A 25,122-nucleotide genomic window follows, 5' to 3' on the forward strand; every position below is an offset into this window, starting at 1 on the left:
AACACTGGGGGTTTGTACTAAATAGATCTCTTTTCTGCTGCTCCGTTGCTCTTGAGTGATGCTTCAAGAAAATCTGCAAATTGGATTGAGCTAAATTTCTTTCCTAACTTGTTACCTAACCTTCTATTTGCTGCATTCAAATGAGGCAGCACTAACATTAGAGCAGTAATAATCACTGGGGGGAGAAAGCACCCAGGAATCTAACTTAGGCACAGGATGGTCTGGATTCAGTTTCAGCTTTTGATACAGGTTTCCTTGTGACCACTGGTAAATCTTACCACCTCTGCATCTCAGGACACCAACTATAAATGACACACAAGCAGGTCTATGGAGTATAATTGTGCCATTTTTACAACCTTGTTAGCTTAATGTTCTTCCCAGGGCAGTATGTGCTGAAGAGAAGATGTGCCATGCACATGTATTCTATAAGGGTTAATGAGTTCCAGCAGTGCTTCATATTCCCTTTTCTTGCTGTAACTTCTCTATATCTAATACTAGTGTATTGGGTTTGCACGGCAAGGTTTTAGTAGCAGGGGGGCTACAGGGGTAGCTTCTGCGAGAAGATGCTAGAAGCTTCCCCTGTGTCCGATAGAGCCAATGTCAGCCGGCTCCAAGATGGACCCGCCGCTGGCCAAGGCTGAGCCCATCAGCGACAGTGGTAGCACCTCTGGGATAACATATTTAAGAAGCGGAAGAAGCAGCCAAAGAGAAGACTGAGAAGATGTGAGAGAAACAACTCCGCAGACACCAAGGTCAGTGAAGAAGGAGGGGGAGGAGGTGCTCCAGGTGCCGGAGCAGAGATTTCCCTGGAGGGAGCCCGTGGAGGTCCACAGTGGAGCAGATATCCACCTGCAGCCTGTGGAGGACCCCACACCAGAGCAGGTGGAGGCCCAAAGGAGGCTGTGGCCCTGTGGGAAGCCCGCGCTGGAGCAGGCTCCTGGCAGGACCTGCGGACCCGTGGAGAGAGGAGCCCACGCTGGAGCAGGTTTGCTGGCAGGACTTGTGACCCCACGGGGGACCCATGCTGGAGCAGTTTGTTCCTGAAGGACTGCACCCCGTGGATGGGACCCACGCTGGAGCAGTTTGTGAAGAACTGTAGCCTGTGGGAAGGACTCATGTTGGAGGAGTTCATGGAGGACTGTCTCCCATGGGGAGAGGAGCCCATGCTGGAGCAGGGGAAGAGTGTGAGGAGTCCTCCCCCTGAGGAGGCAGGAGCGGCAGAGACAACGTGTGATGAAGTGACCACAACCCCCATTCCCCGTCCCCCTGTGCCGCTTGGGGTGGGAGGAGGTAGAGAAAATTGGGAGTGAAGTTAAGCCTGGGAAGAAGGGAGGGGTGGGGGGAAGGTGTTTTTAAGATGTAGTTTTTATTTCTCATTATCTTACTCTGATTTGACTGGTAATAAATTAAATTAATTTTTTCCCCAAGTTGAGTCTGTTTTGCCCATGATGGTAATTGCTGAGTGATCTCCCTGTCCTTATCTCGAACCCACGAGCCTTTCATTGTATTTTCTCTCCCTTGTCCAGCTGAGGAGAGGAGTGATAGAGCGGCTTTGGTGGGCACCTGGCATCCAGCCAGGGTCAACCTACCACAACTAGATTTAGGACAATGCCCATCACTGCAGAACCCTAACATATAGAAGCACTGTTGTGTAGAAGTTATATTGTAAGATCATTTAGGACTTGAAACTGCCCCAGGCCCTTGTGTCACTCATGAGTACATATTATAAGATGGCACCGAGAGAGTTAATGTGTTCTTTACAAAAATTTGTTGTGCTTGTATATGTTAATTTTCATGTTTTCCTTCTGAATGTTTTCCCTATATCTATGTTTATTCTGTGACCTGTGGCTAATGCATGTTTTCTAGCTGAAAGCCAGCTAAGCCTCTGCTGGTACTTGTCATATGTTGACAATACTCAACAGTGCATACAGTATTCTAACAACTTCATACAGATAAGGGGGGAAAAATGCATCAGCATTCATGTTTTTATCTCAGATTTTTTGCCTAGATTTCAGTGGTAAAAAACTTGGGCAAAAGAGAAGGAATGAAATTGTGCTTCATGGACACATTAGTGACAAAAGAGAACGCACCAACGAGCAATTTCCTCAGACGGAATAGGTGTCAAACAAGAATTCTAGACAGAGCCATTAGGTCCAAAACAAGCAAATGAAGGGATGAGGCTCATAACTAAATATAAGTCATGGATGACTAGCTGATGAAATAGGGATAGCAAAACCAGCCTTCAACCTTCAATAGATCTTCTCAAAGTTCCTGACACGGCTATCTAAAACAGAAGCTTGTGACCTGAAATCTTAGTGCCCTGCTCGGTATAAGCCTTACTACTATGAAACTTAGTTATCACGAACACGATGACATATACAGCTTTTTTACATTTTCCTTAAGAATGCTGTAGTTACGTTCTTTTAAGGCCTCTGCTTCCTAACAGCATGATTTATCAGATCTAAGTTCCATTAACTTATTATTTTTTTCTGTTGAATCCTTTACACTTACAACAATTTGCTAAAGGCTATTCAAGGCAAATGGGAACTTTACTTCCTCATATTTCCTCATATACTTTCCATTGTTCTCGCATTACTTAAAAATAGTTACTGCAGCATAAACTAATTTTGCTGTTAAGGTTACTGGACTTAATTCTCCTCTGTGCTGCACATTATTTAATTACATCTGTGTAAATAAATACAAAAGCCTAGCAACTCTAATAGTCACTTGTACTGTTATCAGCATTTTATGCATACTCTGGTCTGATTCAAATGGCAGAACGCGAGACAGCTAGGAACCAGTTCCGTCGGCTCCACTCCTCAGAAAAGGATTTATACTGAAATCTTGGTGCAGTGCTTTGTCTATTCACCTTCACTTCCACTAAGCTCACAAATGAACAAAACCACAAACAAGCTATTATCTAATCATCCAAAAATATTGAACCTGCCACCAAGAAAAAGCTAAACATTCACTCATATTGATACTGAAGAGACTGATATTTTTAAAGGTGATGTACACACATTATGGATAAATATTAGTGCTTTTCATTTGTTTTTTTTAAGTTTGAATAAGAGTCATCATTTATATGCAATTCTTAAAACAGTATAGAAAAGAAAAATGAATCATTTTAGTTACAGAATGAGACACAGCCAAAAAATTGGAGATCCTCTGCTGTATTTTTACCTTATTATGACAATACCATGCTGTAACTAGAAACGTTGATTTTCAAAAAGTACTTAATTAAAAAAACCCCAATGAATGCATCATAAGCATCCTGTGAATAGACAGATTCTGTTGGCTGCAGAGTTCATCAGAAAGAGATTTGGGAAAATAAGCAGAAAGCTGGCTGATTAAAACTTAACTCTTAAGAAAAAAGAATGATCACAAAAGCACAAAAAGAATATTCAGATGATTTCATACAGGTCACACCTGAAGTATTTGGATTTTCAGTGTGTCGCTTCACACACTGTGTTCCTCCTCTGGTCTGTGCAACAGGAAGGTGCCTGGAATGAGAGGACTGACATTTGAATGAAGATGAGACATGCTTGGCAAAAAGTCAGCACCGCACAGTTCAAGATCAGCAGTGGTATTTTGTGGGGGCTCAACTCTGTGTTTTGAATTTATTTTGGAACAGATAATTCTTCTTTTAAGCTAGAAGAGAAGGCAATATGAAGTAATGTACACTCAAACATCACAGCTAGACTCACTTTGGCACAAATTTTATGGCTGCGTTGCAAAACCAAGTTCTTACGCTTAATCCCTCTGAAGCTTAGAGTCAAAGTCTTTGGGATAATGCCAGTTCCTGGCAAAACACCACTGAGACCAATCAGTAATAACACTACTCCCAGTTACCAAAATGAGTAATGTAGATTGCAGGAATCAAACCAAGTATTGAAATTCTGATCAAAAGCATTAGCTTTGTTTCTTACTGCTGTTGATTTTAAAAAACAGGGATATAAATATGAATTTTATAATTTCAAATAATGTTAAAAATCCATTATTCTAACATATCACTAGATATAGGTACAAAGTGATTCCAAGAAATAGGGAAACTTGGAATAAAAAAGGGTTATTTTAAACATATCATCTCTGTAGTTCTCACTGTATATAGGTGGAACAGGTGGCATTATGTCCTGCTATAACATATCAACATGAAGGCAAAGGAAAAAGGGAATCAAATAAGTCTTTCTAAAATGAATAGTATTGTATAAACACAATGGAAAAAAAGAATTCAGTGTTTTTAGATCCAAGATCATCTCTAGTTTTCTCCTGATGATAAAATAAAGCAGTGGCAAATGGAACAGTATAGCATATAGTCGTTATACACTGGGTTGCAAACTCTTCTCTAAACCCATGAATGTTCACTATTTTTAATGCTTATTAATGATGTCATAAAAACAGCTGACAGTAATCCTAATAAACATACATTTAGTTCTTCTTATCCAAAGAGAATAAATTATTCCTTCTCTAAACAGATATATAGTCTCTAAAGCACTTATGCTATCTAAACCATATGTTAAAAACCCACTTTTCAAAATATCTATATAAACATATAACTCAATGTTCTTCCTACCTCAGTTAATTGAAAGCATTTAGCACATACTCAGAAATTTCTTGAAGCTATTAAATTTTTAATTTAACTCTATTTGCAAGTCAGCTTTAAATTTGGAGGGAGAGTTCAGAACCTTTATACATTAAAATGGAAGCACACAGGTTTTTGCCCAGCAATTAGTATCTCCAAGCAGTATAATCCTATTTCATTGCTGAAGAAGACATTTTATATTCAGTTGTATTTCTTAAGATCCAGCATACCAAAAAAATAATAGGGTAGAGTAAAGCATACATTTGAAGTAATCTATAATAAGAACAGATATCCTACTAGATAAACAAATACCTCCCATTCTAGCTTGCTCTGAACTTTCATTACATATGAGACTTGTTTACAACAGGAACCAATGTGTGGCCAAAAACTAGCAGTAAGAGTTATTCTGTTCTTAAAGAAAACACACTGTTGATCCAATTATTTTGAAATAGTGAGTAGCTACGGATAATTGCTTATATATATACATAGCTAAAACTTGGTGCTCTGTCATGTCTTGCTCCTGGTGAGACCTTTGTATCCCTTTGGCTGGATTACTCTGTTGGAATGTTATTCACAGGAAAGGTGTTATAAATAACAAGAAGCTTGAAAACATTTCACAGAACCGGGAGCAACAGGTGGTATTCTGCACAACCATCCTCACTAGAAAAAGAAATTGGAGTATAACACACCAGTGGGAAAAAAAAAAGTCTAATAAACCAACATATTTTTTAAAAGTTATCAACAGATATTCACAGGTTCTCATACAAGCTGTTCCTGAACAACTATCACATAGAGGAATCCTGGTAGTTTGGAAGCTGGTATCTTCTGTTAAAGTAAAAAATTACAGACATTGGGAAACTTCCTCACTGCTTGAGCAAACATCAGCCTTCTTCACTTAGACATAACTATTTCCCGTAACTGTGCCAAAATGTGCAGTAATTCTGTAATATACATACTGTTTTAAAACACTAAGTTGAGATCACCAGAATAAATTCATTTACAACTTGACTTAGATTTAAAGTGCATACACAGAAAACAGTTGGCAGTCATAAAATGTACTAAATTGCTTTGGAATCCGCTCTTCTCTCTCTTACTCTTGACCTTCTGGTCATACGTTGTTAAAATCTTCTGAGTGATTTTGAAAAGGTGTTCTATTGTTAGACAATTCATTAAGTTAGTATAAAGGCAGAAAAGACTGCTCAGAAGTAGCAGTGTCATTTTAAGCAATTTGTTCTACTTGTTGTAAAACCTTCTCCCACAATGTTAATATTAAATATACAAAAAGAGCAGGAATGAAGAGCGTTTATCTTTCCATTCCAAAGGTGCTATCAAGTATACATCAAACTATATCTACAGGCTTTGCTGCACATATTTAGAAATGTGGTATTTCCCCAATAGTAGAGCAAAGAATCAACCTTTAGCACAAGTGCTAAAGCAACTGATGCTCTTCGGAGGACCCAAACATGTAGACACTGAAAATACACCATACAGATGTGCAGGTATTTCCTGCTATACAACTTTTTATGGCATCAGAAGAGTCACAGCTAAGAAATAGTCTAAAACTGTTAAAACTGACAGTGACAGAGGAAACAGCTGTGATAGGATGTCCCACGTCTTTCTTCAGTTTGATTAGCTAAATCTATCAGATTAAAAATGTTTTGTTTTTCCAAAATGAAAATTTAGCTTATTTGGTGGAAGTTCAACAGCCATTGTCATCAAATCAATCCACTTACTATACAGGCATTGCTCTCAACTTCAGTGACCTCTCTGATAGGATCCTCCTCACCTCGGTGCATGAGGCCCTGAAATATGAGACAGGTTTGCAGGGAAGTTCTTGTTAATCTGAAATTTGTTGATGAGATTTTATGTCTGGAGTTTCTGTGGTAGAAGGCAAGCTCTTGGCTACCGGAGTTCAACCACATTTCTATGGTTGGCACATCAAAGACTTCTGTAGGTGGCAATGGATTTGAACTAAATTAACAGATTTTGATTTCTTTTTGTTCCTTTGATGAGCAGTGGGTCAGCCAAGTGTCTCCAGTACTACAGAAAGACAGAGGGGCACAATTCTACATTGATAATGAGTGGTACAACCAGGATACTATGCTTTATAGACCAAGAGCTGCTCTGAAAAATCTTATGAGAAGATTCTGGAAGCTGAATTTTCAAGAAATCAAAGGCCCAGGATGGGCAATATATTCCTGCTTTGGATTAAAAAATAATGCATATTGAACCCACTTAAGGAACTTTCTCCTGTAAGTTGTACAAGGTGGCATATTTCTTCTTCTTAGAAAGAGGTTCAAGTTGCTTCTGTTCTCCAGTGTCCATCCCTGACACACTTGAAGTCTAATCATCCTTAAATAAAAGAGCAGTTGCCAAGAGGAAGATGTGAGCAGAACCAGAATGCAAAAAGTCTCAAATGATTCACTTACTCTCAGTGTTTTCACTAAACCAGTTTCCTCAGAGAGTGATTTACTCCAGCATAGCTGAGGAAGAGACAGTAGGCTATTTTCAGTGGTATCACTCTACATTCTTGAGTGACTCTTAATTTTCTTGGAAGTTCAAGCAGTCAAAAGACTGGTCTCTAGATGACCCTACTAACACAAGTACTTCTGCAACGAATCCATAGGCTTCCAAGGAGCAAAAAATCTTCCTACCTTTCCATAATGTGGCGTGATAGGTTCAGAGTAAGTGACATGTTTGGTTTTCTCCAGCTGGAATCCCATTCTATCAGCTTGCTGCCTGCTCCCTGCTGTATAACTGACCTGTGGCTTCCTGGGGAATCCTAAACCTGACTGGGGTGCCTGAAACTATGAATGTCAGCCAACATACTAGAATTAGTGTCTACTCCAGAATTAGAGTATAGCCTAATTAAATTAATTGCTCTCTAAAAGAAGTTACAGATAGTACTGGTCAGAGTTAGCTTTAGAATATTATTTATAATAATAAAATGATAATGAAGAATAAGCTTACTTCATTTTCTCACAGCAAGAATTAAGTAGATTTGTTGGTCTAAAAACTGCTGCAGAACAGAAACACATCAGGAAAACACAATTCTAACTCATCCACCAGGACCTGCCTTCAGTGATTTAGTTTCTCAGCAAGCTTGTGAGACTGGACAATTAGCTTCTTAATGACTTCAAGGCCCCTATGCCTTTACAATGCTATTTTTTTCTAATCATCACAATAAAAATGGCTGCCCTCAATCGTCTAGGGAAGAAAGGAGGATGGGCAAGAACTAATGGCTCCAACTAATGTGTTTCTTCTTCCTTGTGCTACAATGGCTCTTGTTTATCCTACCAGTGAAAAGGCTTGCCCCCTCATGCCTAACAATTGTGTATGGTACACTATTCAATAATAAAGTGGATTACCTTGCTCTCCGCTATAGGTTATTGATTTACATTTTTTTGCAGGTTTTTGTTGACCTTAACAATGTAAGTATTGCAAAAACATATGAGATAATGACAAATTTTCTTTTGTATTACTTTCAGTGGCATAGCTGTTCACTTCCTCACATCCCAAATATTTAGAATTCATCTTTGCAGGTAGCACGAAAGGGTTCACTACCTCATCTGTGGAGGATGGCAGGAAAAAGTTTTCTTTCTTTAGCAGCTGACATTTTTCCTCATTATTTTCTTTTTGCCTCTCAAGCATTTCTAGTTACACTGACTGTGTTGCCTGGCTTGGTTTCTTTACACCTTTAAGCTTCCTACCTTCAAACCCTTCAGGTTTTCTGGAAAAGGGCTGTACACCTCAGGATATCCAGCAGGGCTGGGGAGGACCACCAAAGTACAGCATATATATTATGGTGTGCTAGAAACATAAAAGACACAAACCATCCTCTACTGTCATTCATAGATTTCTTCATTAATTCTCCTAAAAGGGGAAGGCTATACCCTCCTTGTGGAAGAGTGAGAGAAAGTGAAAAGCAAGAGTTTCTATGTCCGGTAAGAGACAGATGGCATAAACTTCCTTCAAGAAAAACAGATGCTTAAAACAAGCAGTGGTGGGATAACACATTAGCCTGGCACCACAGTATCTCTAGAACTGAAAGGAGAGGTGACTGTAGCACCAGAGTCGATAATTACTTGGTGATACTATGTTGAGCTCAGTTCAGAGGTTAGACCTGTTCTTAAACTGTTTTATGGCTGACACAGCTCTCTCTTCTGTTTGACCATGACACCAATTTTCTATTCCCAAACTTTCTCCCACATTATTCACCCCTCCAGACCATGATTCCTACCTTATACTGTGAACACTGGGCTATATTGGGCAAAGCCCTAGTCCTGTACTTCTCATTTTTTATAGCTTCTACAATTCATTTAAACCAGAAAACCAAAGCAGTCCATAATACAAATGCTGACAAATAAATACATTAAAAAAAATTATTTTTGGCCTTTGTAAGACTGCAGTATTCAATTTTAGCACATAGTATGAATGAAATTGCTCCCCCCACCCCCTCCCACCCCCCCTAATCAAACCAATTGGGAAGTACTTGTACTTGACTCAAAGATTCCCACACAGGGAGACAAATGTAAAAACTCATTGGAAATGCAAAGTAAAAACAAAATTTTAAAATCTACTTTAATCAAATTTTCTCCACTAATTTGTATAAGTTAAAATATATGGTAACCCGAAGCTCACCCACAATGAGCCATCTTTAATTTACCTATTTACCCTTGAACTACTTGATTTTCACTTCTGATATTAATTTCCCTTGCAGTGAACAAAAACCAATATTGCTGCTCATGCTAGTTAGGTAGAACTGGAACAATCACAAGACGGGTAAGTCAAGAAAGGATGTGTTACTGAGGAATGACCTGGTTTTAATTTTGTGTTTTCCCCACAGTAATAAACACTGGCTTCATTTTTAGTGAAGTGTACAACCTACAGTGGTACAACATCATCCAGAAAAATTCAGTGGATCAAAGTTAAATGGCATTTTTTAATGTTTCCCAAAGAATAATGTTAATTTTTTACTTCCCTTGAAAATGTCAAACATAAGTGAAAAAACTTGTACTTAAATACACTGTTAATATAATCCCCTCCCAAACCAATACACTTAATAAGAAATAAAAAAACCTCAACACAATCTTATCTCAAGTTAGAATTTCAATTGGGATCTGAATCCATGAAGGAAAGATAAACGCATACAGTTATAACGAGCTTCATCTATTACTTTTCATCAAAATCCATCAAAAGCACCACTGGACTCAGTGGCTTTAGAGAGTTCAGTTTTTCCAGGGTAACGTTTTATGGCAACACAGTAGTATGAAGTAGATGTGCTTGAATTGTTTGGATGTTAGAAGTGGTTCATCACCATCTTAATTTACAGTATTTCACATTAATAATAAGTGTTACAAGCCTGGTGATATATTAGGACATTTAACTCATTGCATTGACATTTTTCTGCCTATCTGAAGAAAAATGAAAATAGGAGTTTTATTAAGCATTCAGATACTCACAGAGATATAAAAAAGTAACCCTTTTGTTTGTTTGTTTGGTTCTTATATATTACATATATTACAGAATGAGAGACACACACATTGCTGAGGTCTGACCACAATTAATCCTGCAATTTTTGATCCAGCACCTTGCTGAAGTAGCTTTATAAAAAAGTATGCATGCTAAGGAGAAAAATAACAACAAAGTAGTAACTTGAGTGTGATACTGTTTGTAGCCCAGACCCTTTGGATTCTAAATCCTTTGTACACAATATCCAGATTTTGTGCAATATGGCAAAGAGACAAAAACACACACAAAAAACTCCTAGAAAGAGCATCATCTTTATGAAGGCTACAGTATAAACATTTTCAAATGTTTATATGCCTGGCTTTTTGCAGACAGCAGTGTATGTATCATTCATATAGGATGTACATGCTTTTACAGTGTAAACAGAGGAAAGAATGAAGATGTACTATGAACTTTATGAGTTAAGGAGTAAATTCTTTAAAAGAGTATTTTCTTATGTCTTTAACAAGGCATATCAGCTATATTTTAAAGTTACACTAGTACAAATAAATGCAATGTACACATTTGCTTTCTACATGATTCTACAGTTTGGAGAAGTCTTGGAGACTTGACTGGCCTTGCAACAGCCTTGTTTATGGGCACAGATGAAGTGGCAGCCTACACTTGTAAATGCTGCCAGTCATACCGACCTCCTTTGGTAAGGTCGAAGAATTAAGGTAACTAACTGCCTTAATTAAGGCAGAGAATTAAGGTAACTGTCAGAAGTGCCAGACTACTGTTCTTCCCCTAACGAAGTGGATGCTCCTACACAGCCTCCCTAAGGCTGGATGAAGAAGAATATACTCACATTGTTAATCTAAGCAATTACCTAGGCTTTCATGGTGTAATTGGCGTTTGTATTGACCATCTAACAGGGAAAATTTTGAATTGCATATTAGAAAATGGATAAAGTCTTCCTGTCCTACCTGTTTCACTGTCCAACCTATGGAGTTGTTATATTGCTCTAGGATACCCTGCAAGGATCAGCAGGAGAATACTAGTCTGAGGATGTAGAAATGATAGAGTTGAAGCTGGCCTAATGGCAACTGTAGTCAAAAACATTATATGAACAGCTGCCCCAATAGGAAATCATCCACAAGGACATGTTTTTTGCAAAACAAAATAAGCATTAAAAAAGCTTTGCTGTCGTCCATGTCCGCCCCCCCTTCCAAAACCAGCAGCTGGTTAGGATTTCCACTTTGTCTCATTTATAAAATAAAAGCCTGATAGCATGGGTTCACAGGTAGAGTCTTGGCTTGGGGAAAAGAGTGACGTGATATTCAAGCACCAACTTTGTCTCATTCATTTAAACAATGAATGATGTGTGAAAACGTCATTAAGCAGTGACTGCCACAAACTTTGCTTTCTGCACACTGCAGTAGTAATACAAGTAGAGAATTTCCCACGTTTGTTAACCCACCCGGAAGCAGGAATAAATAATCTACAACAAATGTTTAATATGCTTGATATACCATGCTAGTCAATGAGGTGAGGAGTAATGAAAACAAAAAGTCTTATTTGTTTATCCTGTGAGAGATGAAGATTTGGATTTGGAAGCACAAATTATTTAAGTCTTAAAACTGCAGAAGTGCGTTAACAAAAACCAGTCTTTCTAAAGATCACATTTCTAATTACTTTCTTACCACAAGGCTTGTTCTGCTCTTCCAAAAACTGTGACCGTGATGGAATAAGCTATTCCAGTATTTTAACAGTGTACCCTTTATAAATGGACTAAAATGCTGTGTCGGGCATAACGGGCAGAGCTTTGCTAGTCGGGGTCTGCAGAGTAATGTGTGGGAGGAAGGCCAGGGATGCTCTGCTCCAAGCACCGCTGGTTCCTGCCAGCTCTGTCATGGACAAAACTGACCTACCACACGCCAAAGCTGGATCCGATCATGGGAGCATATGGCACCACTGTGAAAACATGTTTAGGAAAGGGTGGTAACTTCTAGGGACAGGAGACACCCAAGCAGGGAAAGACAGATGGAAGATGACCCGTGAAGAGGTGAACCTCTAAGGGGAGCTGTGTCCCATGGAGGAAACCCCACTGGAGCAGGCAGATGGCCCCCAAAGGTCTGCAGCTCGTGGGATAATTCATGCCATAGCAGATGGAAGGAGTAAGAAACAAAGAGCAGCAAAAAGAAGGAGCTGCTGCACACCAATCTCCGGGACCACCTGACGCCTCACCAAAGGGACCGAGTGCAACGTGTGGCGTGAGGCATTGGAGATGAGGAAGGGGGAAGGAGAGGTGTCTGGAGGGAAGGTGAGGTGTTTTCTCTTTTTGTTTGTGTTCTTTCTTTCTCAATACTGGAATCAGTAATTAAAAGCTTATGTTCATTGGCAATATATTAAGTGAATTTCCCTGACTCAAGCCTGTTTTACCCTGTGATAAATGCCCACCATAAGAAAATAAAATTCATTCTGAGTATGCAAAGGAGGATTCAGAATCTTACATTTTTTTAACTTTCCACTGTTTTCAGATCACACAAAATTAAGATTGATACAGTATTCATCTATTTGTATGAAATGAAACCATTCAGGAAAACAGCTGCAGTTAGATAATGGAGATCTGTAAGAATACAAATACTTCTATTTTTGTCAAATTTATGGTTTGAGATTAAAGAAAATTGTAATTGTTTCCACACCTCCCATGCTGATATTTGTGAAATGGATGACCCCATTTTAATTTTTGAAATAAAAATTCGTTATTCATTTTATAATAAATTATATATTATATTTTTTAAAAATCCATGGTGAAACGGATTAGCCTACCTGTTAACCTGCACTGAGTCATCTATAATGCCGTTGGTAAAACCGAAGTAAATGTCACTGTGTGGAAATAATATGATTTGGTCTACTGTTTAAACCTGACTTGTCTGTGAGATACATTCTGCATCTGAACACTTAATGTGTTTTGGATGATTAAAGTAGATCGTGCCATGTGGCCAAATGTCTAAGGTAGATCATACTGTATGGCCAAATGTCTAAGTCATTGTCCAGGAGTTGGAACAGGGGAGTTTTAGCGGCTACTCTGAGACAGAGATATGGCTAATATCCTGAAGGGAAAGTCCTGAAGAGTAGGGGTTAAGAAAGCAAAATGTTAGTTTGAGATGAAGGATCGCAGAGAGGAGATAGCCAGAAGATGTTCACGCTCACCAAGGCATCAAATCCTCAGTCTTTAGAAAGAGAAAGATACAGGTCTGAGGACCTCTCATTTAATCTTCAGCCTTTCAGGAGGTCTGCATCCATTGCTTAGCTTCAGGTAACACAGGAATCAATACAGGACTATATTAAGTGATGGAATAAGATAACACATGTTATTACCTTAGCAATTATAAGGGACAACTGTTGGGCAAAATTACCCAGCTTACCTGAATTACAGTAAAAGGAAATAAGACGACCAAGAAACATGAGAGATGAAAAGACTATCAGAAAGGAGCTTGTATTTTAGAAGAGAAAAGGCAACAAGCCAGCTGTTGCAAACTAGCCAATAGTTGAACTTGATTTCTGACTTGGACAACTTTATATTGTCTTTGGGATATATTCATTACCTTGGGATAACTTTAATAACAGATCGGATAATTTTATATCAGTGATAAGGTAAGGTTTCGGAACTGAGAGTGTTCATCTGGCACTTAACCTGTTTTCATGAGAAAATTTCTGATCTGCAGATGTCCAGTAACCTTCTTTGAAACTTACTTTCTGAATTTAGTTAAACAAGACATTCCCCTGTGGCTTCATTTCGTATTAGCATTCTTGGAAGTAAATTTTCAGTTTTAAACACGAACACATACTCCACCTTCTGTTTTTGTTTTCCTTATTATCCCCCTAATCCTAAAATGCATTAATTCCATGCAATCTAACACATGAATCTTCCATATCATGTCTGCATTACATTGATCTTTATTTGTGCGTTACATTGTATGTTTAAAGTAAAAATTGATTTTTTAGAAATCAGTTACTGAGAGAATCTACTTTCCTTGAATTTTCTTGATTCCCAGGTGCCATCTGAGAGGCCAAAAGGGGACTTAAAAGACAGAACATTTCATGCTTCTTAAGACAGCGTCTACTAAAAGAGACTTTAATTGCCATTGACAGTTAAAAAGATGTATCAGTAATCCAGACAGTAGAATGAACAGTAGGACAATGTGTTATGATCTCAGTGCAAAAATACAAGCTGTACCTGCAAAACTGTTTAGCCAGACAAATTGTTAGGTTAAGCATAAGCCTAACTAGATGATGGCTTCAAATATTCAAGAGATTGACAGAGGTGTTCCTTTTGGCTTTTAGATACATAAAAAATACATTGTTCAAATCTTTAAAAAAAATATTAAAATTACCTCTGTGGTACACTTCTGATATCAATTTTTAAGCAGATTACTGAATTTCACAGGAAAGGTAACATACTTCCATACATGGCTTAAAATAAAATTAATAAGCTCAAGCCAGTATACAGGGTCTATCAGCTTGTTGAAAGATCAACTTAAAGGCCTGTCTAAACTTTCAGACAGGACACCTGTCCAAGAAGTCTAATGGGTGCAACCTAGAAAGAGTGTGATTAAAGATTCAAGGAGATTCAAAGGGAGGCCCTGGTTCCTCCTGGAAATTCCTTCATATAATGATATATTTGACTTTTCAGTCGAATTCCCAAATGCCAAAAAACTACCGTCATATTCTTCTGTCTCCTGCTCATTCAAGCAACCTAGTAATTAACTGGGACGATCTGGAAGCAAAGGAGTTTTCTGATCTCAGTTAGAACACTGACCATAACAAACTGCATCACTGAACAATTTTCATTCCCGAGTGCTGAGACTGAAACAAATGTACAGTGATCGGTAAAAGAAAGCTGCATGTGGTGACGAATTCTAGTGTTTAAAAAAGAAAAGAAAACAGTGTTTTAAAATACTTTCCAGCTGGTTGTGGCTTCACTGCAAAGAATGTAGCTTGCTAAAACATTCCACAGTACAAAATGGTAAGTTACATGCAATTTTTGTGATTTCTTAGGGGAAAAAACTTTTTCTTGAAGTGTTTTTTGTACTTAATGCATACATTTCTTTGTCTTCCCTTGCACTTTTTCTTGAAGCATTGACTCCCTTCTGCGCAGTATGGTTGGTAATTGGTGATCTTTTCAGCAAGAGTTTTTGCATGGATTTTTTAAAGCAATACTGTTTTTCAAAACAGTAGAAATCTGAATAGTAATTGAGATCTGTGTCATGTTTGCCTCAAATGTTAATCTCTATCAGTGAATATGGCAAATATAAGTGATACTGCATAGGCTCTAGTCATAGGACTTAGTAAGCACTGTTTTAACTTCTGTCTTGATAACCTTAGGAGATTGATTTGAGTCTGAAGAAGTACAAAGAGATCCCAGATATTATCTATTTTTGTATAAATGGGAATCACAATAAAATTTAGAGATATTAATTAACCTTCAACACCTGCAGTCAAGTTATTGATGTCTCATGATATGTTTCAAATTACTACAGGACAATGCAAGTGTGCACAATGAACATTCTCAAAGTACTATTATTAACTGTACTTGACACTGAATTCCAACTTTTCATTATAGACTGTCAACCCACTAATAGCAGCTAAAAAAAATCCTAATAGACTTCTCTGAGCATTTTCTTATTTCAGCTTTTCCCCAAAACCTTAACGTTTACATTTCCATGATTTTTTTTCACACTTTCCAGATGTCATTACCTTATAAAATATTAGTCTTTAAATTCAGCTTAGAGTTTCAGGAACAATTAAACATACAAATAATTTTTTATTAATTTGCAATACTTGATTTTTTTATGTCTAAAATATTAAATAAAGAATAACATAACACTACCAATTCCTCTACTACATTTTTAGAAGATAGAATCAAACTCTCCTCTCTTTCTTCTCTCTCTTTCCAATCCTTACACAGAGTGGCAACCAGAATTACAATTTGTTTAGAAGCCTGAGAGACTGTAAGAATCTTCTGGGGAAGAGTGCGAGAATTACTACTAGATAACTAAAGCTGGAAATTAAGTTTGAATCTACTTCCCCCCCCGCCTTTTTGAGTGATATCAGCTGAATCTAACAGTTAAGATAGACTGCATCATTCTATCAGGTAGTCACCCAGGGCTTAATCCTAACAGAGTCATTTTACAGTCTAGCTTTTGGCTGAGAGAGCAATTCAGTTCACACCCAGATGGCCAGCACATTGAAAATCAGTTTGAAAGGTGAATTTCAGAGTTTAGGAAGTGAGGAACAATGTAAACTCTCTAACACACACCGGCTTTAAAGAATGCTTTCTTCATGCAGTGCATTTCTAATACAGAACCTACTAAATTCTCTGGCCAGAGGATCTGTTGTTCTGCACATGTACATGCTTCTTTGAGCCAATATGCATATGACGGATTATTTGTTTATTAATGCAGATATACATGTTAATATATACCACAGAAAAAGTGATGATAAATAAAATCAAAATGCCACTGGTCTGATTTTTAAAAGCAAAATACCTAGAAGTATCTAGGAATATTTCTAAATCTGAGATTACAAACCAGCTAATTCAATATAAGACATATAAATGCTGATTAGCTAGCCAGGAAAAAAAGCCATACCCAGAAAATGGACTCTATTTTATCTCACTTTGAACTGGAGAGTAAACCGGCATGGAGTACTGCATGTAAAAGCCATTTAGGTACAATCAAAAGTCATTTTCATCAGCACAGATGCCCCAAATTGACCACCATAATGTGGTGGATTAAATGGGTCTTGGAATTAATCACATATGAAAGAAGTTCTCTTGAATGGTGGAATCATATGGGACCTCCACCTGCTGAGATGTTATCGATGCACTATCCGAACAGCTTTCTAAAATGCTGAAAATAAGTCTTTGTCTTGTAACATTTTTCACTCAGAATTTGATGAATGCAGGCAAATATGGCAAGGAATACTAACTGTATGCAATTAACTATTTTAAAAGGCAAATAATTCTGGCATAGCAGAGTCTGTTCAGTCAAAATGAAGAGTTTTTAGTAATTTCTAATCTCAGTGATGAAAGATTTGATTCTATAACATAGGGCAAATGAAAAGAACAAAAAAAAAAGAACCATCAGAAAGAAGTGGTAAGGGGTACTGTCGTGTTTTCCTCTCTGCTTTTCTCAAACTGCAAAATCTATTCAAGCTAGGGGACTGGAAAGCAAATGTCATGTTTGCAAAACAAAAGAGGAAAACATCACCAGATTCATAGGGCATATGAATAAATTTAAATCTATTTGATCTTCTGTGCAAAATCTATAGTGAGCTAATGTAACTTCCAAGGTGGGTCGAAGAAACATATCAGTATGGAAAAGTGTCATCACGTGAGTCAATACAGAATCCATGAGCATCGGTCATTAGGGGCAACGGCATGGAGGACAGACTTAAAAATATGACCTTGGGTACACAGAATTTGTTTAAAAAATATAAATATAAAGGGGAACAAGGCAATCATAATTTTAAAAAATGTCCTCGTCTAGATGAGATTCAATATATGCTAGATATAAGTACACAGAGACAGAAGAACATTGCAAATGTAGTAACTGTTAGTTTAGTTTTGGCCTGTTTACTTTACATATTTAGAATTTTTACAGAAATTAAGCTAAATGGCATACATGACGCAGCTGCAAATTCTTTGCCACCTCTCCTTTTTTCATGAGGCCACTAGCATGCCTCCCTAAACACACGTGCAATGGCACCTCTCTACAATATTTTCAGAGGATTCAAGAAGTTTCCTTCTCCCCATACATGTTTCCCTGGAGTTAAGACCTTTAATCTTAATCTATCCTTTATGATTTTTTCTGAATAAATGAGAGTGAAGCCCAAGTGATTTTTGTGCTTCCTCTAAGGCTTTGAAAACTGTACCTTGGCTGTGTTGGGAAAACAACTATCACCTATACCAGGGAACCTGACCCAAGGCCAGCTGGAAAATTTCTAAGGATGGAATTGATTGTCAAAACCGTAAAAGAGGCCAATGATTGCGGCAACCATCTGGCAAGGACTTAAAGTCCTCTCTCTCCTTAAATCAGACCAAACACCTCAATTGAGTACTACACCCATTAAGGCAATCAGTTTTTCCTTTTTATCATTATATTAACTATTTATACAAAATAGAACAGTTCCAACATTAATAGATTGAGAAAGACCATCCCTCAAATAATGAAGAACTGTTGTTTAAGGCATTCCCAATAGGTTTAAATTCCTGATTTCATCTTCTGTAAGGAGATCTAGAATATAACTCATTAGAGTTATTCAGAAAGCAAAATGAGAAGCGACAGACATTGAGTACTGACCATGAAACACAGTATAAAATCAGGTGCAATGTGTTAGACCAATGCTTGACCTAGCCCAATGTTCTGCCTCCAGTAGCAGCCATTAATAGATGCCTCTGGAAGAGCATACAAATAGGGCAGATGTATTGAAACACTTTTCCAGAAGACTGGGTTAGCCTCCAGCAACTTATTGGTCAAGGTCTCCCTGAGCAGGAGATGATGCTTTCTGTGGGCCGAACCTTTCATATTGCACGTCTTTCTTTAAAGTTGGAAAGTTTTTACTTCCACTATAACGGAAAAAAATTCTGAGGCCTAAAGGAGGAAGAAATTTCTAAAATCAGGTTTGAGCAAGGTTGAGGCTTTCACATTTGGGAGATGTTGGCATCTATTTTACATATCTGGCAACCAGATTCAAAGCTAAATTTAAGAAGCATATACAATGTCCTAGTCTTCCATGAATATTTATTTACAGGAGTGAAGCTGAGCTCTTCCAGCTGTACAACGGTTGTCATCTTTGTAAAGGAATCCTGTCTGAATCTTCCTTGTCACTGTAAGCACAAATGTCTCTCCCTACAGGGGAAGAGGACACAATCTAATAATTTCAGTAATACTGCCTTTTATTAATCTTTTCTGTGAGAGAGAATAAGCAAGCCCTAAATATCTAAACCTACATTATTTAACCTCCTGACAGCACCTCCTTTAACAGCAGACAATTCCCTGCCACAGTCAACTTCCACTGGGAAAACCAAGATTATGCACATACACAAACCCTTACTTTACAATCAGAACATTACCATTTTATTAGGGGAAATTAAAGCAAAATAGATTTGCGTAAATTAATTTTATATTCTACTAGTAACTTGGAAATCTCCATAAGGCCTTGAACAACTCTAGATCAGATAAGAAAAGATTATCTGGACCACAGAGGGAAATCACATATTTTAAGAGACTCAACTAATTCAAAGTTAGATTTTATTAAACCTTGTTATTTTTTTCAGATCAAATAAGCTTAACAAGGAGAAAAGAGCTATACTATTTAATGTGAGTACACAGTGTAACTGCAATAGAAGCAGAATAATTCTACAGATTGTAAAAATTGTATATTTCAAAGAATGCTTTCAATATCACCAGTGAATAGCTTAGAATTAAATTTTTTTTAACCAATTCAGAGGTATTCTTTTCCTCTAAACGTTCATAACATACTAACTCTGAAGTACCAGAAAAAAACAAACTGTTTTCCAATGTGACTGTGACTTGTGGTTGATTTAGCTGTTTAAGAAGGTGGAAACTGAAAGTTTTCCTGCAGTTAGGAGGTTTCCAATGCTTTTTTCCCTCCACATGGATTCTCCAATATCTAACTGGGATTGATCTCCTGTTGCCTGTTTTCTCTCTAATGGGCCACTCAGAGGTTATATGTGTTCTCTTTTCCTGGAGCTTGTAGGAACATAATTATTTTTTAGACCTCTAGCCCCTGTTACATTTAGTTGAAGCACTCGTGTTTCAAAGTTATTGAGGAGGTGGGAGGAAGCAGATGGAAACGCAAAGTGCATAATGTGACTGCAAGACTTTGTGTCCACAGAAAATTGGTTGAAAATATTCAACAAATATATAGTACCACTGCCCATTTTTAGATTGGCAGAATTCAGTTATATCAAAAAAGGCATAAAATCATATTAAGAAAAGGCAAATACAACTCTGCTGACTGCTGACGACTCCCCTTATGGAAGAAGAATTCTGCTGATCTGGAGCTGGCACACCCTGCCCGCTCAGCCCCATCTTCCCGGGATCACACACAGCACGTCAGGCATTTCTTGGCAGGGTATTCTGATAATCCTGAACAGCCCAACCTTTTGGAGGACTGCCAGGCAAACATGTACTGAAATAGCCTCTTTCTAACCTGTTTCCAGAAATCACAAGAACATTGCAAAGCCAACCAGGGAATCTGGCGCCATGTGTTTAAGTAACCAGGTTTTGGTTGCAGCGTTACCCTGAATAGCAGAACTCTACCCTGAACGCCTAGAGATATATAACACCAATATAATCCAGACTAATTTTCTTTTTGGATTCATTACTTTTTAGTTAAAAGAACTGAGACTTTTTTCTACCTTTCAACATTTAATATATTTTAGTACTGCACTTTAAAGCATTTGATTAAAAAATATTTTGATAGTTTATTTTTTAAAAGTGATCTCATTAAATATCATACAATATTCAACCTAAGACAATTAGTTTTCAGTCAGTCCTTATACATTCTCTAGACAGGTCTAGCTAATGGAGGGTTTACGATTACGATTTTATTCTACTATATACTTTGCGCCATATCTTTCTATTGACGTGAACAGTTCATTGCAAAAAAAATTTGTGGTTATCTAAGAACTCATCTCCGTACTTGCATGGTGTTTGTGCAAGACAATAAAATAGAGGCTTCGGTAATAATTTTGTACCTGATCCCTTCAATACTGTACAATTGCTAATAGTAATTTCAGTTGCTGCTGCAAGACTAGTTTACAAGATATGATTTGGGAGTGTACAGTTAATAGCGTTTAAGAGAGTGACAGTATCTAGTAACAAATTGCCATGATTGGTGCAAAATAAAGTTAAAAGAACAATAACACTCCAAAGTTTTGATTCAAATAAGCAAACATGCAAAATTACAAAGAATCTGTATAAGTGAAATGAGAAATGGAAGCTGTTCCCTTCCTTTTTTCAAGTTTTCTTCCATTCTGTCTGTGTTTCTAATATAAAAATCAAATGATATAATACATAATTTCTCTCTTCCATGTTGGTCCATCTTTTATTTACCATGCACTATAGTAGACAAATCATCATTTATTTTCTCATTGAACTACCATCCATAACAATAATTTAAAACCAGCTAATAAACATTATGGTTTGTTAGAACTGCTACCGATTAAATCTTAAGTGTCTAAAACATACAAATATAAACAGAACGTAATTAGAGCTATTTAAAGAATCCATTTTTAACTTAGATTAACTATACTTTCCATTTGCTAGGGATAAACACTCATAAATGAAACCCATTGCTGAACGAGAAGCAATTACTTCAGTTTAAAATATTAATACATACTGCCTTTTAAAAAGCCGAGGAAAATCATTTATGTACTGTACAATACAATCTCAATTCATACTGAGAATGAAAATGGGATGGCATTCTGAATCCTAAGCGAGCTGCAATCATCTTTGAGGTACAGTTTGTTCTTATCCATTTATAAGCCCATTAAACTATTTTCTCCAATTAGTATTGTTCTCAAAATAATTGTTCTAAAATATATATACATGTTTTTTATATTTTTAAGCTAGTAAAACTCCCCAGCTTTGTCGACTAGCTCTCTTGCAACAGCCCTTCTTAGTAACACCTGAGACATGCTAGTAATGCAAACTAATTACTGATATACAGCATACTAAATCTAGACTGGACAGACTCTCAAGCTTATCCCAGATTGCAGATCTAGAAATGCACACAGACATACATACATATGCATATACATATATGCATATACATATGCACCAGGGATAACAGGTATATGTTGGATTATAATAACTACCTGGTTATGAAACACTTCTGAGTTCTAGAGATAGTTGATTTCAGGAAAATTATTTATATTTTGATGCTATGATTTTCTTCTGCTTAGACTATTAATTGGTTCTTTCTAAGCATGGTGTTATAAATTGCATTTAAAGGTGTAATTTTGAGCTAAATCATACACAGTCTTATTTCTTCACGCTGTTGCACTGAGAAAGTATTAAGTGTTTTGCTTTCTCTACAGCTGCACAAGACCCCTTCAACAGAAAGGGCAAACCCATGGATCTGACAGTGCTGTAAACCAGTCTTTTATTAGCAAGCGTTGTTGTGTCAAGGTTGGGGTCTTCCCTCCTTAAGCCTCAGGACAATAAAGACTGTATTTTCAAAGAGGTAAGAATAAGAGTATTGCTATCTTAAGCCAGATTTTTTGTTTATTCCTGCTATAAGCTGTCACCTCATACACTACAATTTACCTGGTTACGTAGCTCTGAAGTACACTCAAGTGTATAGAAACCAAGCATGGGAATTCCTCCATCATCATTTACAAAATCATGATCTACTGTTTTAATGCTTTTACCAATCTCTCACTCTAAGAAACCACAATTATAACTGATATAAGAAGTTTAACAAATTATTTTCCTATTCTCTTTGAAGTGGTATTTTTATGTTTATATTTAAGTGTATGTTAAAGGCAATTAGCAATTGAGCAAAGTGAATAATTAATTATGTGCAATTAGAGTGGAACTGTAGACAAATAGTACCATATTACTGGCAAATTTTAACAATGTGATAAATTATGGCAATTATAGGCAAAGTAATAATGATTTTCAATCAAACAGTATAAATGAGAATGTGTTCTGTATTCACAACAATCAAAGTTCAATCTGTTCGTCTGTGTTTAAACTGGCTGCAATTTATACACACGCAAATCATTATTATGACTCTTTTGATAAAACATGCTTATTTTCAGTTCAACTTCATATTATATATTTTTGCATACCTATTAGCATTTCCCTCTGGAAATACCCAAAGGACTTTGAGGATTGTCCTCTGTTCAGTCTTCCTGAGACACTTCAGGACGTAAACTCCCTTAGCTGACTGCCTCGTGTCTCTGCGGACAGTGTCTCGTACTGTATGATGGACTGCTGAGAGGAACCTACAGCTGAAAGGAGCATTTCAGACTCTCCAGTTTATACCCTCCTGTAACAGAGCAAGTCTCCTCTCATTAGTTATTTAACTTAACATGCCAAGCTCTATACTGCAAAAATTGAACAAATATTCCCTGCAGCTGTCTCTTCTGCATTGTCAGTAACCTTGGGTAGAAATGTGGGGCAAAGTAATGTAGTCAACAGCGTACAAAGTTTTCCCGGGACTTCGAGCAATCCCATCTATAAAAGCCCACCAGTTACGTGAATTTTGGATAGAAAAAGGTAACCTGGTATTTGAAAGTGCAAGCAAGCATCCATGATTTCAGAAGAGCAACGCAAGGAGGCAAATGCGCTCCAGTTCTAAAGTAACTCCTACAAAGAGCTTCGGACCCCGGGCTCAGCGCCGGCGCAGGAGGGACACACGGCTGCGGGGAAGACGGGAGGGACCCCAGGTGGGCGTGCAGGCTGTTCTCCCCTTGCTCCGCTGGGAAAACAGCTGGATTTGAACAGCCAGAGGGATGTCCGGAGCCCTGACCCGGGCGAGCGGCCGGGCCCGGAGCCTCCCTTTCCTCCCCGGGGTGCGGCTGCGGGCAGTTCTGAAGGGGCGGCTCGCAAGGAGCCGAGAGAGGCCCCCGGGACTCCTCGCCCGCCCCCGAGCCCGGCCCGGCCCCGGGGCCGCCCCGCCGCGCCCGCCCGCTCGGTCCCGATGTCACGTGATGAAGTCAAATATGGCCGTAAAGACAACAGGCGCAGGACAGGGAGGGCATTCAAGCTGCAGCCGGCATTCAGCCTCTGACTTTTTTCCATTAAGAAAGCAGGAATTATAGAAAGGAGCTCAAAAATACCCCACATTGTTTTTTAAGAAAAAATCTTCTATTTTCTTTATGACGGAATGAATTTTTTTACTTATGAATATGATTAAATAAATTACAGGGAGTTAGTTTTTTGTGATTGTACCATCTATATACTTCTAGTCTCCATCTAGGAACTTTTGAACTTCTTGGCTACTTTTAACCAGTTTGATGGAAAGACAAAGTTTCTCAAAATAAGACACTCCTAAATGTCTCATGAAGTCGGACAGCGAGACAGAAGAAAGAGACCATACTCATGCCCTCTCAAGAAGATGTACCATGATCGTACATAGAATCCATAGAGGAAAAATATTGTTGGAAAATCCTTAATCCAATGTCATGCTTTAAGGTTCTGTCCCACTTATAAGGGTGATCCTAGCAACTCTTTCCTGGCTGTCCAGTGTCTGAAAATGGGTGAGCTCCAGTTAAAACCTTGATACAAATCAAGTAAAATTCAATTATCCATAGGAAACTGGTGTGCAAGTCATGGAATTACTTTGCTGAATGAAAGATGTGGCTGCATCTGCATTTTGAGGTCTGAGTTTACCTATTGGCTTAAACTTTTCAAGAGATACAGGGAGAATGAGCAAATTTGAAGATTGTTAAGCTTCTCACATCTGAAAGGGTGAGATTATTATGAATAAATCCAAAATGAAACCAGAAAATTCTAGAGAGCTGAAATTTCTGCAGGATTTGACCTGGCTGAAAATGGATTTTGCAGGTCATGATGTCAGGCAGATATTTGCACTTCATATATATTCCATGTAGGATCCCCAGGTCCTTCAGTGTATCTGCAGATTAGGAGACTTTTAGAGATTAAATATATTCGACTATTTGCCAGCCATTTTATGCTGACTAAACAAAAACAGCAAGTATAATATATTTAAAGGGTATTTAACCTTTTATAGTACAGTTCTACTTTTCAGAATGTTCTGAAAATGATGATTTCTGCAACTGTATTCTAAATCTGTACATAAGTGATTTCTATAACTTTGAGGCATGAGTGATTTTAACTGAGGTCTATCATAATGCCTACTTAAATATCAGCCCTGACTTAAATTTGCTAAATATACACACACATGCAGAACTCACCTGTCTGAATATACTGAATATATATTCAGCTTTGTATATACATAAAACAAAAATCTTTGTAAATCTCCATTTATTGATTTCATTGGTGTTGAATCATAATTATATAACG

Source organism: Gymnogyps californianus, chromosome 4 (assembly GCF_018139145.2).
Source record: "Gymnogyps californianus isolate 813 chromosome 4, ASM1813914v2, whole genome shotgun sequence".
In the NCBI taxonomy this organism is placed as follows: Eukaryota; Metazoa; Chordata; class Aves; order Accipitriformes; family Cathartidae; genus Gymnogyps; species Gymnogyps californianus.